This window comes from Dromiciops gliroides, chromosome 4 (assembly GCF_019393635.1).
Source record: "Dromiciops gliroides isolate mDroGli1 chromosome 4, mDroGli1.pri, whole genome shotgun sequence".
Taxonomy (NCBI): domain Eukaryota; kingdom Metazoa; phylum Chordata; class Mammalia; order Microbiotheria; family Microbiotheriidae; genus Dromiciops; species Dromiciops gliroides.
The window spans coordinates 59,915,035-59,927,996 of record NC_057864.1 but is presented as its reverse complement, the minus strand read 5'-3'; the positions used below and the strand labels follow the sequence as shown (position 1 = coordinate 59,927,996).

Genomic DNA, 12,962 nt, shown 5'->3' with positions numbered 1-12,962 from the left:
ACATTTTAATCTGGCTCTGGACACACTTAGGATAGCTGTGCTCAACGGCACTATCTAATTCAACCCACTCGTTTTATAGATGGGCAAATGGAGGGGTTAGGAACTTGCTCATAGTAACACCACTAATTAAGGGCTAAGGGGGGGGGGGGACAGCTAGGTGGCACAGTGGATAAAGCACCGGCCCTGGATTCAGGAGTACCTGAGTTCAAATCCAGTGTGTCAGACACTTGACACTTACTAGCTGTGTGACCCTGGGCAAGTCACTTAACCCCCATTGCCCCGCAAAAAAACAAACAAACAAATTAAGGGCTAAGATAGGACTAGAACCCAGAGCTGTGATTTATTAGCCTTGGTTGTTCTCACATGCCTTGAGTCAGGAGTTCTAGCAGGATGATACACTGTGGAATCATGTCTTTGGGAAGGGTCTACAATTTTTTTTTTGTGAGGCAGTTGGGGTTAAGTGACTTGCCCAGGGTCACACAGCTAGTAAGTGTTAAGTGTCTGAGGCTGGATTTGAACTCAGGTACTCCTGACTCCAGGGCCAGTGCTCTATCCACTGCACCATCTAGCTGCACCTACAAATTTTTTTAAACCATTGAATCAAGCTAAAAATATATTTCTTTTAAACTGCTAACTGCTTTTTAAATGTAAAAAAAAGTTTCTTCTGTTATTTTACTTACTGATTTATTAAAATTTTCATTTATATTTTAAGATATAAAAATAAGCCATTTGTACTATTTGTTTATAGGGCAGCTAGGTTGCACAGTAAATAGAGTGAAGGCCAGGAAGCAGGAAGACTGAGTTTGAATCTGACTTCAGACACTTACTAGCTGTGTGATCCTGGGCAAGTCACTTAACTTTGTTTGCCTTAGTTTCTTCCTCTGTAAAATGAGCTGGAGAAGGAAATGGCAAATCACTCCAAGAGAGTCAGACACAACTCAACAATCACCAACACCAACAACTTATTTTGCTTTTAGGAAATAAGACAAAGATGTAACATCATAAACTAAGAACTAAATTCAGGAAATATAAAAGGCATATTGGCGATGAACTGACAAAGTAGTAAATACAATAGCAAAGAAAGTGAATTTGATTTTTTTAAATGAATAATCACCAAGTGAAATTTTTTTAAATCCCAGAAAAAGAAGTATTTTCCCCAAATAATACAAGAATGATGGACTCACAGAATAACCATAACAATGTAACAAAAAAAAAAACAGAAAAAAGTAAGAAAGAAGAGAAACATAATATTTAAAATAACTACCTATTCGGCTCTAACAAATAATAAAGTCATGACACGCAAACAATTCTCTCTCTCTCTCTCTCTCTCTCTCTCTCTCTCTCTCTCTCTCTCTCTCTCTCTCTCTCTCTCTCTCTCTCTCGGACCCAACCTGTGATTATTTTCATTGCATAAAATGTCCAGTGTGGAAATTCCCTCCACTAATGCAGAATGGCAATTTGTCTGAACCTTAGACAGCTGCCATGGGAAAGCAAAAGTTGTAACTTGCCTGGTGTTACACAGCCAAATGCAAATGGCCTCAATCTTTGTGACTCTAAGGCCAGACCTTCTGCCCGGTGGCCATTTATACAGCATTCACTATGTGCCAGGCGTTATGCTTAGCATTATTTTTTGCAGGGCAATGAGGGTTAAGTGGCTTGTCCAGGGTCACACAGCTAGTGTCAAGTGTCAGAGGCTGGATTTGAACTCAGGTCTTCCTGAATCCAGGGCCAGTGCTTAAGCCACTGCACCACCTAGCTGCCCCCTATGCTTAGCATTTAACAATTATTATCTCATTTGATCCTCACAACAACCCTGCAAGGTAGGTGCTATTATTATCTCCACTTTATAAGAGGAAACTGAGACAGACAGAGGTTAAGTGACTTGGCCAGGTCACACAGCTAGGAAGGGTTGGAGACCAGATTTGATGTCTTTCTGACCCCAGATACAATGTTCTATGCACTATGGCGCCACCTAGTTGCCCCTAGATATAAAATAATTTAGATCTGATACTTAGCTATACACAAGTAGTTTGAAATTTATGCAGAAAAAATGGAGCTTTTTAAAAACTACAGATACTTCTTTTGTTGCCTTCTGAATCTCTTGCAATAGCAAGGTGCCCAAGAGATAAATATTAAAGTCCTCAGATACTACATGGTCTAAATCAATCCTGAGGAAGTGCGAAAGGACAAGTTGGTGAGTTTCAGGGGAGAAATATGGCCAAGTGTCACTGAAAAAATGCCATGAAGTAAATCTTGGTCACAAGCCCTGCAAAAGCTTACCAAGATGGAAAATAGGGGTAGAGGGGGCATATACTTTGGATCTTAGGTTGGGACAGACCTTAGATATCATGTGGTCAAAGCTCTCATTTTTTACAGATGAAGAAACTGATTCCCAAACAGGTAAAGTAACTTGCACAAGGTAGTAATTGATGGAGATGAAATTGAGACCCAGATATTTGATGCCAAATTTAGCATCCCTTCTCCTGCCTCTAGATTTTCATCTGGTGAAGAGATACTAAGGCAGGAGACCTGCTGGCATAGCTATGGATTTTAGTACTTATCCCCTAAGAGGACTGTCTCATTTTGATATCATCTCACCCATATTGCACACACAGTGCATGGCATGTTTCTTGAATGGAGTTGAATTGGCCTTATCTCCCTTACTAGAATCTGATCTTCTTCAGGATATGGAATACATCATGCTGCTTAGTAGACGGATCTCTGGACCTGAAGTCAGGAAGACAGCTTTCTGAGGTCAAATCCAGCTTCAGACACTTACTAGCTGTATGGCCCTGGGCAAGTCACTTAACCCTGTTTGTCTCAGTTTCTTCATTTGTAAAATGAGCTACAGAAGAAAATGGCAAGCCACTCCAGTATCTCTGCCAAGAAAATGCCAAAAGGGGTCAGGAAGAGTTGAACATGACTGAAAAACAACTAAACAACAATAGCTTCCCTTTCCCTCTCAGTGACTAGCAAAGTTCTTCGAACAGAGATGATGCTCAGTGTTCATTGAACTGAATTGCAATGCAAATTGTAGAAGCCCATTCTGTTTAAATTTACATAAGACCATACTCACCAACAGTCCCCACCGGCACTGGCAACCAACACAGAGCTGACTCTCAATCTTTGTCTCACTATCTGAAATTCATTGAGGTAGACTTTGTCAAGTTTTTGGTCTCTCTCTTAGAATGAATCATTGAGTGTTAGATTGGAAGGGAGCTAAGAGGCTGAATATTCCAAATTCCCATCCATTTTAGAATTCACTAGCATTGGGGGCAGCTAAGTGGTACAGTGGATAAAGTGCCAGCCCTGGATTCAGGAGGACCTGAATTCAAATCCGGCCTCAGACACTTGACACTTACTAGCTGTGTGACCTTGGGCAAGTCACTTAACCCTCATTGCCCCACCCAAAAAAAATAATAATTCACTTGCATCTAAGAGGTAAAGATGAGAAGACAGTGTGTTCCAGGCATGAGGAAACAGAAAAGGAACAAACAGGGGAGTTATCAGAAGAAGAGAATGGAATGCCACCAGTAATGCCTGGAGAGACCTTCCATATGCCAGGAAGCTACCTGGCACAGACAATGAGTCTTGGATAGGACTGATGTGAAGGAGCAATCTCCATCCTCTCCCCTTGTTAAAGTTTCACCTACAGTAGTTCAGTAAGTTACAAAGTATATACATGTCTGGATGCAAAAATAATCTGATGGGGAGGATTCACGTCTTTATTTTTCAGACTTAAATGTAAACAAGATCTTGGAGTCCTCTGACCCTGAGTGTTTGTAAGGGGAGATAGCAGCTACACTTGGGCAAGTGTCAAACACTGGCATTCTCATGTTCCACCTGAACTTCCTCCAGAAGTGAGAGGTCCCCAAAGTGTACTCAGGTCTTTTGTGTCAAAAAGGAGCCTCTGAGGGGCAGCTAGGTGGCGCAGTAGATAGAGCACCAGCCCTGGAGTCAGGAGTACCTGAGTTCAAATCTGGCCTCAGACACTTAACACTTACTAGCTGTGTGACCCTGGGCAAGTCACTTAACCCCAATTGCCTCACTAAAAAAAAAAAAGAAAAAGAAAAGAAAAAGGAGCCTCGATACAATGGTGGGTTACATTTCTTTGAAGTTAAAGACTTGTTAGAGCTGATGACTTCATGTTCTTGCCACAATTTTCTAAATTGTTATAATGCCCCCTAGTAATTATATAGTGGCCCAAATTGAGCCAAGTAAGAATTGATCTATGTCATGATATCATGGAAATGGAGAGGAACAGCCTGAGCCATTAGGGTCATTACATGCCTGTCTAATGGAGGAAGAGGAGAATCCCCTGAGAAGGCTTTCATCTGGAAGCCTGAGATCCATGTTAAACTTGAAAGGAAGTCCAACATTAGTAACCTACAGGGAAGGTTTAACATAAGAACCTGAAAGTTTCCTCTCCTATTCCCACTTCCCATTATGGTTGTAAAAACAATTTTGCATTTAAAAGCTTGTCTCAGGGGGGATCTGAATTCAAATCCGGCCTCAGACACTTGACACTTACTAGCTGTGTGACCTTGGGCAAGTCACTTAACCCTCATTGCACCACCAAAAAAAAAAAGTTAAAAAAAAAAAGCTTGTCTCTGTGAAGAGACAAATGAATCAACATGGATGGACTCACATGAGCAGGACTGACCTCAGGCATAGGCAGAATGGTCAACATCATCCATGCTATACTTGGAAGAGACCCAAGAAAGGCATATCAACCTCAAGCTATTCCCTCCAGAGTTAAACAGAGTTATCACTGTTACAACATCCTTCAAGGGATTTTGAATAATGTTAATGGATACAAGGGAGATACTTTTCTGGAAGAGAGTCTTTTAGGCTGCATTTTGCTCTACCAAATCAAATACTTTTTTTTAAAATACTCAACAAACAACAAGTACACTGGGATCTTGCATTCTCCAAATCTTTCAATCAATTGTGTAATGGTAAAGATGTGGTCTACATGGGGTAGCTAGGGGGTGCAGTGGATAGAGCACTGGCCCTGGAGTCAGGAGGACCTGAGTTCAAATCCAACCTCAGACACTTAACACTTACTAGCTCTGTGACCTTAAGCAAGTCACTTAACCCCAATTGCCTCACCCCAAAAAAAAAAAAAAAGATGTGGTCTACTGTAAAATACCATTTTCAAAAATAAGCCTGATCCCTAGTAATATACCCTTAGCAAAGAAGCCCTATATGCATTTATAGAATATTCTCATAAGAAATAGAAATAGAAATAGAAATATATATATATATATATATATATATATATATATATATATATATGAAAACAGGCAAATAAGTCAGTAGTTGATGAAATGGACTTGGTAGCCTGAATTCATAGGATTTTTTCCCATACCTTTTAAATTTATTCTTCCTTCAGATACCTCCTTCAACATCCTCACAACTAATTATCCTTTGGGGGGAGGGGGGAGGGTTGATGACTAAGGAGGAAGGTAATCACAAAGTATTTAAATGATTATCAGGTGAAAGATGGTTTTGACTTTATTTATCTCTAGAGCAGAAGTGTCAAATTCATGGCCAGTAGGCCACTCCTGAATGTGGCTAAAACTAGATTAAAATGGAATTGTGAAATGTTTAGCAAAATAAATAAAAATACAACATAGGTGATGTTGTGATTTTCTAAGTCAATATGCAGCCCACAAGGGATCCATTTCTATTTGAATTTGACACCATTCTTCTAAAGGACAGAATTAGGACCACTGGATAGAAAATGAAGAGATATTTTTGTTCAATATAAAAAGGAATTTTCTTATAATTGGAGCTGTCCAACAATGAAATGGGTTACCTCTGGAAGTAGTGAGCCCCTCATCAGGTATAGATTAACTGATCATTTTTCAGGAATATTATAAAAGGGATCCTTACTTTGGATAGGAGTCTAAACTATATGATTCATATATATATATACACACACACACATATATACACATACATACATCATACATATGTATACATACATGTGCATATACATTTATATTCTTTTTTCATTTTAAAATTTTTCAGTGTTAATAGTTCACTTTCCCCGATTACATAAAAGATTTTACAATAACAAATAAATATAAATTTTGCATTCTTTTTTAAAATTTTGAGTTCCAAATTCTGTCCCTCCTCTTCCCTCCTCCCTACCCCCTCATTGAGAAGACAAGCAATTTGATAAAGGTAATACATGGTGCTGTCATGCAAGACATATTTCCATATGAGTCATGTTATGAAATAAAACAGGGGGAAAAAAAGAAAATCAAAGTTTGTTGTTTTTTTTTTAATTTGCTTCGGGGGCAGCTAGGTGGTGCAGTGGATAAAGCACCAGTCCTGGATTCAGGAGGACCTGAGTTCAAACCTGGCCTCAGACACTTGATACTTACTAGCTGTGTGACCCTGAGCAAGTCCCTTAACCCTGTTTGCCTCAGTTTCATCACCTGTTAAATGAACTGGAGAAGTAAATGTCAAATCACTCCAGTATCTTTGCCAAGAAAACCCCATATGGGGTCACAGAGAATCAGACATGACTGAAATGACTCAACACCACCAACAGACATATAGATATAGATATATATGTATATAGAGACACACATATACATATATAAACACACGTATACATAAGTTTGTGTGTATATGTATATACATGTCTGTGTATGTGTTTCTTACTAGACCTGTGAGTTCATGAATGTAGGGAGCCCCCAGTGAGGAATTTCCCTTACCAAAGAAGTCTAGCACCATCTTTGCAATTTATAGTCTTCCATGTAATAAATACATGTTTTTAAAAACCTTTAAATTGTGAAATGCTACAAAAATTAAAACCACATTCATGACTAATATAAAGGATAGCATTAATCATAACAACTAGTATTCATATAATTGTTCCATGAACAAGACATTCTGTCTCTTGCTTCTGGGCACTTTCACTGGCTGTCCTCTATGCTTGAAATACTCTCCCTCCTCTTCTCTGCCTCCTGGATTCCCTGGCTTCCTTTAAGTCCTAGCTAAATTCTCATCTTCTATAGGGAGCTTTTCCCAAACCTCTTTTAATTCTCATGCTTTCTCTCCCTTAATGATTTTCTGTTTAGCCTTTTTATAGCTCATTTGTACACATTTGTTTGCTTGTTATCTCCCCCATAGACTGTGAACTCCTAGAGGTCAGAAGACTGTCTTTTGACTCTTTCTATATCCCCAGTGCTTAGCACCGTGCCTAGCACATAGTAGGTGCTTAAATATTTATTGAGTAACTGATACAACACTTTAAGATTTACAAAGTGCTTTACAAATATTATCTTATTTTACCCTTAAAGAAATCCTTGGGATTAAGTGCTATTATTATCCCTATTTCACAGTTAAGGAAACTGAGGTAAACAGAGATTAAGTGACCTCCTTAGGGTCACACATCTAGTAAGTATCTGAGGGTGGATTTGAATTCAGGTTATCTTGACTTTAGGTCTAGGGCTCTACCCACTGCACCACCTAGCTACAGTACATTTTTGTTTTGTTTTGTTTTTTGGTGGGGCAATGGGGGTTAAGTGACTTGCCCAGGGTCACACAGCTAGCAAGTGTCAGAGGCCAGATTTGAACTCAGGTCTCCTGAATCCAGGGCCGGTGCTTTATCCACTGTGCCACCTAGCAGCCCCCTACAGTAGATTGTGAAAGAGTGGTAAGTAAGGTGCATGCTGCGACAGTAGTTCTGATTGCTTCATGGTCCATGTGGCAGGATCAGAAATTAATTCAGAAGAAAACTGGAATTGCCTAATACTTTATTAAATCTGCATACATCTGACTGAAAACCTTATGCATAAGCATAAAAGTTAAATCTAACTTTCCCTTTAGACACAGAACCTCACAATCATCATCAATAATAATAGCTGATAGAGTCACATATATTATCTTGTTTGTTCCTCATAGAACTCCTATGAGATATATACCACATAATTCTCCATTGTACAGATGAGAAAACTGAGGCTGAGGTTAAGATGTTAAGAGACTTTCCCAGGGTTACACAGCTAATAAATGTCTGCTTCAAAATCTGAACTCGGGTCTTCGTGACTCCAAGTACAGCACTCTATCTACTATGCCAATTCTGTTGATTCATTCCAGGGTTGCTCCTCCTTTACCTCTCCTCCATGTCACTTCCATCCTGTTATAACTCTGCTTTGGTCAGTAAAAACTGTGATTGCATAACCCTTCCCAAACACAGAACAAGGTACATTGGGAGGGAACGAGGTTGGAGAGCATGTTGTCCTACTGAACCTGAACATTAGCAATTCCATCCAGCCTCTGAGCATCCTGGCCTGATCTCCCCCAGTTCAGCATTCCTGGGGTCTTCTGGCAGTTATCTTTTTTCTATTTATGTCTGATGAATGCCAAGTACCTAGGACCCCATTGCTTCCATCTGTGCTGGACCCTTGAAATAACATGCTTCCAATATTACATTCTTTTTTTTTTTTTTTTTTTTGCAATGAGGGTTAAGTGACTTGCCCAGGGTCACACAGGTAGTAAGTGTCAAATGTCTGAGGCCAGATTTGAGTTCAGGTCCCCCTGAATCCAGGGCTGGTGCTTTATCCACTGCGCCACCTAGCTGCCTCCTAATATTACATTCTTAAACTAAGGCTTTGCATTTCTAAAGATAAAGTTAACAAACTTATTGCAAATATCACCAAATGGTATTTGAGAGATCATAACCTTGGACCTAAACCAGCCCTTGTCTGGGCTTCCCTAACACTAGCCTTTAACAAGTTCAAAGGAGGGAAAGATAATTTCTGATTAGGAGATTCAAAAAAGGCTTCACAGAGAAGCTATCATTTGAATATCATCTTGTAGGGTGATTAAGAATGATATGGGGGGCAGCTAGGTGGTGCAGTGGATAGAGCACTGGCCCTGTAGTCAGGAGTACCTGAGTTCAAATCCGGCCTCAGACACTTAACACTTACTAGCTGTGTGACCCTGGGCAAGTCACTTAACCCCAATTGCCTCACTAAAAAAAAAAAAAAAAAAAGAATGATATGGGAGAAGCTGGATGGTCCAGTGGATAGAGTCTTTGGAGTCGAGAGTACCTGAGTTCAAATCTGGCCTCAGATACTTGCTAGCTGTGTGACCCTGGGAAAGTCACTTAACCCCAACTGCCTCAAAAAAAAATTGTATAAGTGAAGCTGGAAGGATAGAAGATAGGAGTGTGTATAACACCTCTCTCCAACTAAACAGAAAATTACTTGGAAAAAAATTACTTCTGAAATGACTTCTCTTGTAATAAGCACTTAATAAATGTTTGTTAACTTGATTTGTAATTATATGATTGTGGCATGAAACAGAGCTATAACCCTAAGAGTGAGAGGAGTTCAGATCTCATCTAATTCGACCCTCTCATTTTATAACTGAAGAAACTGAGACCCAAGGAGGTTAAATTACTTGCCCAAGGTCACATAGTAATAGAGATGGGATTTGAACTCAGATCCTTTGAATCCAGAGTCAACTTTACCACTATACCCCACTGCATCCCAGAGACTTTAACATGCAATTTTTGTGACCAGGGTAACACAAATTGCACTCAAACAAGTAATATAAAATGTGCTACAAATCAAATGTTTAAACTGAGACAACATGAATGATGCTTTATGAGGGACTCTTGGGGGAAGCAAATTCAGATCAGGCCAGGTTGGAAGCCACTGGAAAAGGAAACAGATCATTTAATATCTTCCTGTTTTAAGTAATTCTTTGTGATAATTAGGTGCTAAACTCTCCTATTTCTCTGTCGATGAAGGATTTCAAGTGCTGTTAGCACCCTCAAAATTTGGCACCCTGGGCAAAGACTCCCTTACCCCATCCAAGGGACATTTTTCCCCAAGAACTCCCCCTAATCCCTTATATGGTACTGCTGAACACTTTTGTAGTTGCAAAGTAAAGACTGAATGAATGGACCAAGATGAAATACAGCAAATTGAAAGCAGCTAGGGATAACAGCATCTCTGGGCTCCAAACTACCCTAATTAAATGAGAAGAGGAAAGATCAAGTAACTTCACATAACAAAACTTGCTCACTTCTACGTGTTTTTTCTTCTCAGACAGGATGTCAAATTAACGCCAGAGAAAGATAGCCTGTGAGAAACAGAGATTTCACCCAAAATCTGTCCCAAGACCAGACATACCAAAAAGCCTACCTGCCTCACATCAATCCCATCGATCCAGTCGCAGCAGAAGGGTGGAAGGGCAAGGATAGGAAAACATAGCCTAAGCCAATCTTTTCAAAATCAAATCAAAGGCATTTTCCTCCTTGGTGGGCTCACTGTCAGCATTAACTTTTCACAAAATCCAGGGGCTCCCAGGAGCACAAGGAAAATAGAGCAAACCTCATTGTTTCTGATTCACACAAAGCTAAAATAAATCAGGAATAAAATCCTTTATTCGAATTATCTCTGGGCACTAGTATGTTTTATGGCCAAAGAACTAACATGGCACAAGTCTACAATGAGCTACTTTTTGAAAGTTTCTTTTAGAAATGTAATAGCCATCAATGTTAACAAATAATCAAATAACCATACAAAAGAAGGAATTAAGTGTTACATAATTAAGTATTAAGGAATTAAGGATTGCATAGAAATTATTACATAAAATCCTTACCTTTAACAGGATAAAACCAAATAAGTTAACAAACAAAAAGGTTTCTGTTATATGTTCCCTTCTAGAGTTAAAGTTATCCTGCATATATCTTATCTGTACATAGTTATTTACCTGTTGTCTCCCTCATTAGATTGTAAGTTTCTTGAGGGCAAGGACTATTTTTTGCCTTTCTTTGTATTCCCTGTACTTAGCACAGTGCCTGGTACACAATAGTAGAAGAGCCATCACCTCCATCATATCAGTTTCTTCCCAGAGTCCTTCTCCCAAGGGACCTGAAGAGAGTCTAGAACTGCATGACTTCTCTCTCAAAGCTGGAAGTCAGAAGACTAATATCTTTCTTCTTTCAAGCTCTCACCAACTCTATCCCTGACTCAGGCACCAAGCACTGAGTAATCAGTGAAGTAACCAGTGAGAAAGGTCCCATACTTCGAGTCCCAAGGGTTACATATATACACACATATTCATATATATGTATATATTTATTCAAGTATGTGCCTATATAGAATTGTCATATGCCTATATAAGTCCTTTTTTCTGATTGTAGTTTGGTCACTTTATACGTCCTCCTCATATTTCCTTGTATGTGCTATATTTTTACAACACTCTATTACCTTCTATTCAATAAAGCATATTGTATTCTGCCTGTCTCCAGATGTCAGATAATGAGCTACTTCTATCCTAGCTTACACACAGAGCCTCAGCTCTCTAGCTACTCTAAGGAATGCCAGGTTTTAAAATTTGTGATGGTTGCAAGCTTTTATGTGCTGGCCTGGTGCCTATAGGAGACCAACTCCCAGTCTTGGTATGAAACAGAGCTCCTAAAATGTTTGAGGTTATTGAACTTCACCCTCCCCGGCATCATTTGTGAGAATTCATCTCAATACCCTGGCTAACATCTGATTCAAGTACTAAAATCCTGAGCTTTGTACCTTGAAGAGGATGATGCCTGGCCTACGCTTATGGCACAAGCATGGTTGGGAAGCTGCCACAACCCTTGACACTCTCTTTACTGGCAGGCACATGATGGGCAGTAAAGCTTCCCTGAGGTTACAACAAAGGAAGATCAGGGAATATGGCAATATTAACAAATGATAACAGAGTCAAGTGTTTGAAATTAACATCTCCAAAAACTCTCTTTTTTCCCCATTGGTGATAGGGTCATTTCAGACTATCTACATATAATAGTGAAGATTGTTCATAGCACAGGAAGGCAGAATATTGATGAAGAGGTGGAGTCAAGATTACAGAGTAAGAGGAAATATTTTTTGCCCACCTCTCCCAGCACACCTTCTCTACATTCTGCCAGGCAGAATTCTGATTGGAAAAGCCAAGAAAAAGTCACAGTGAATAATTCCTCCAGCCCAAGGAAGCTTAGGAAGACAGAGGTGTCTGCAAACACTGGGGTGGAGGCTGGCCAGGAGTTTAAAGCAGTGGTAGAGGGGACAGGACAGGAGCATCCCAGCACCCAGGGATGAAAGGGAACCAAGATAAGCCACCAGAGAAGGAAGCACTGAGGCAGAAAGACATCCCAGGTGATTTCTGAACTAGTCCTGGGGACAAAACCAGTGCCATTTTGTAGCACTGTCACTCATTACCTAGTTCTGGATCATAGATCCAGGGCATAGTCATGACCAAACACAGAGCCCTTGCTGAGCACAGAACAAATTCCAGAAACTTAGCTGGGTGACTCTGAGTAAAGGAGAAGAGCAGTAAATCAATTCTAACCTTTAGCTCAACATATAAGCCTGCAATGGAAAAACCAGGGCAGAAGATAAAGACCAAAGGGGAGCCAGCAATTCAATCACTATGAGCCTGTAGAACCTCCAAGTGGGTTGACTGAGTCCAGCAACAGTGTACTGAAACTCAATTACCCACAAGGCAATAGATCCAAATCTGACTCGGGAATTTTCAGAGCTCAGATCATGAGGGCAGAACAGATCTCTCCCTGAATTACACCACTTTGGAAGCATTGAAAACTTGCAGACCCCCGGACTGAGCTATGAAAGCAGCAGAAGCTTAGGTCAGACATCCTCAGACTCACACGAGAAATGAGCAGAGCCCCAGAAAACATAAAGTCCAAAGTCAAGAAGTAGGCTGGAAGAATGAATGAACAGAAGAACCTGTCCACAAAGAGCTACTATGGTAGTAACAGAGAAGCTCAAGAAACAAACACAGAAGAAAATGATTTAAAAATAGCTACAAGCCAGAACCAGGAGAACATCGTACACAGTATCAACAACATTATGTGTTGATCAACTGTGGTAGACTTGATTCTTCTCAGCAATACAATGGTCCAAGATAGTTCCAAAGGACTCATGATGGAAAATGTT

The 12,962-nt window shown here is 39.9% G+C and overlaps 1 protein-coding gene across 1 annotated transcript in view; it reads right to left on the bottom strand.

Annotated features, from left to right (window-relative positions):
- TBX19 (T-box transcription factor 19) overlaps positions 1-12,962 on the bottom strand; it is a 48,084-nt gene that overhangs the window by 26,008 nt on the left and 9,114 nt on the right. The window lies entirely within an intron of this gene.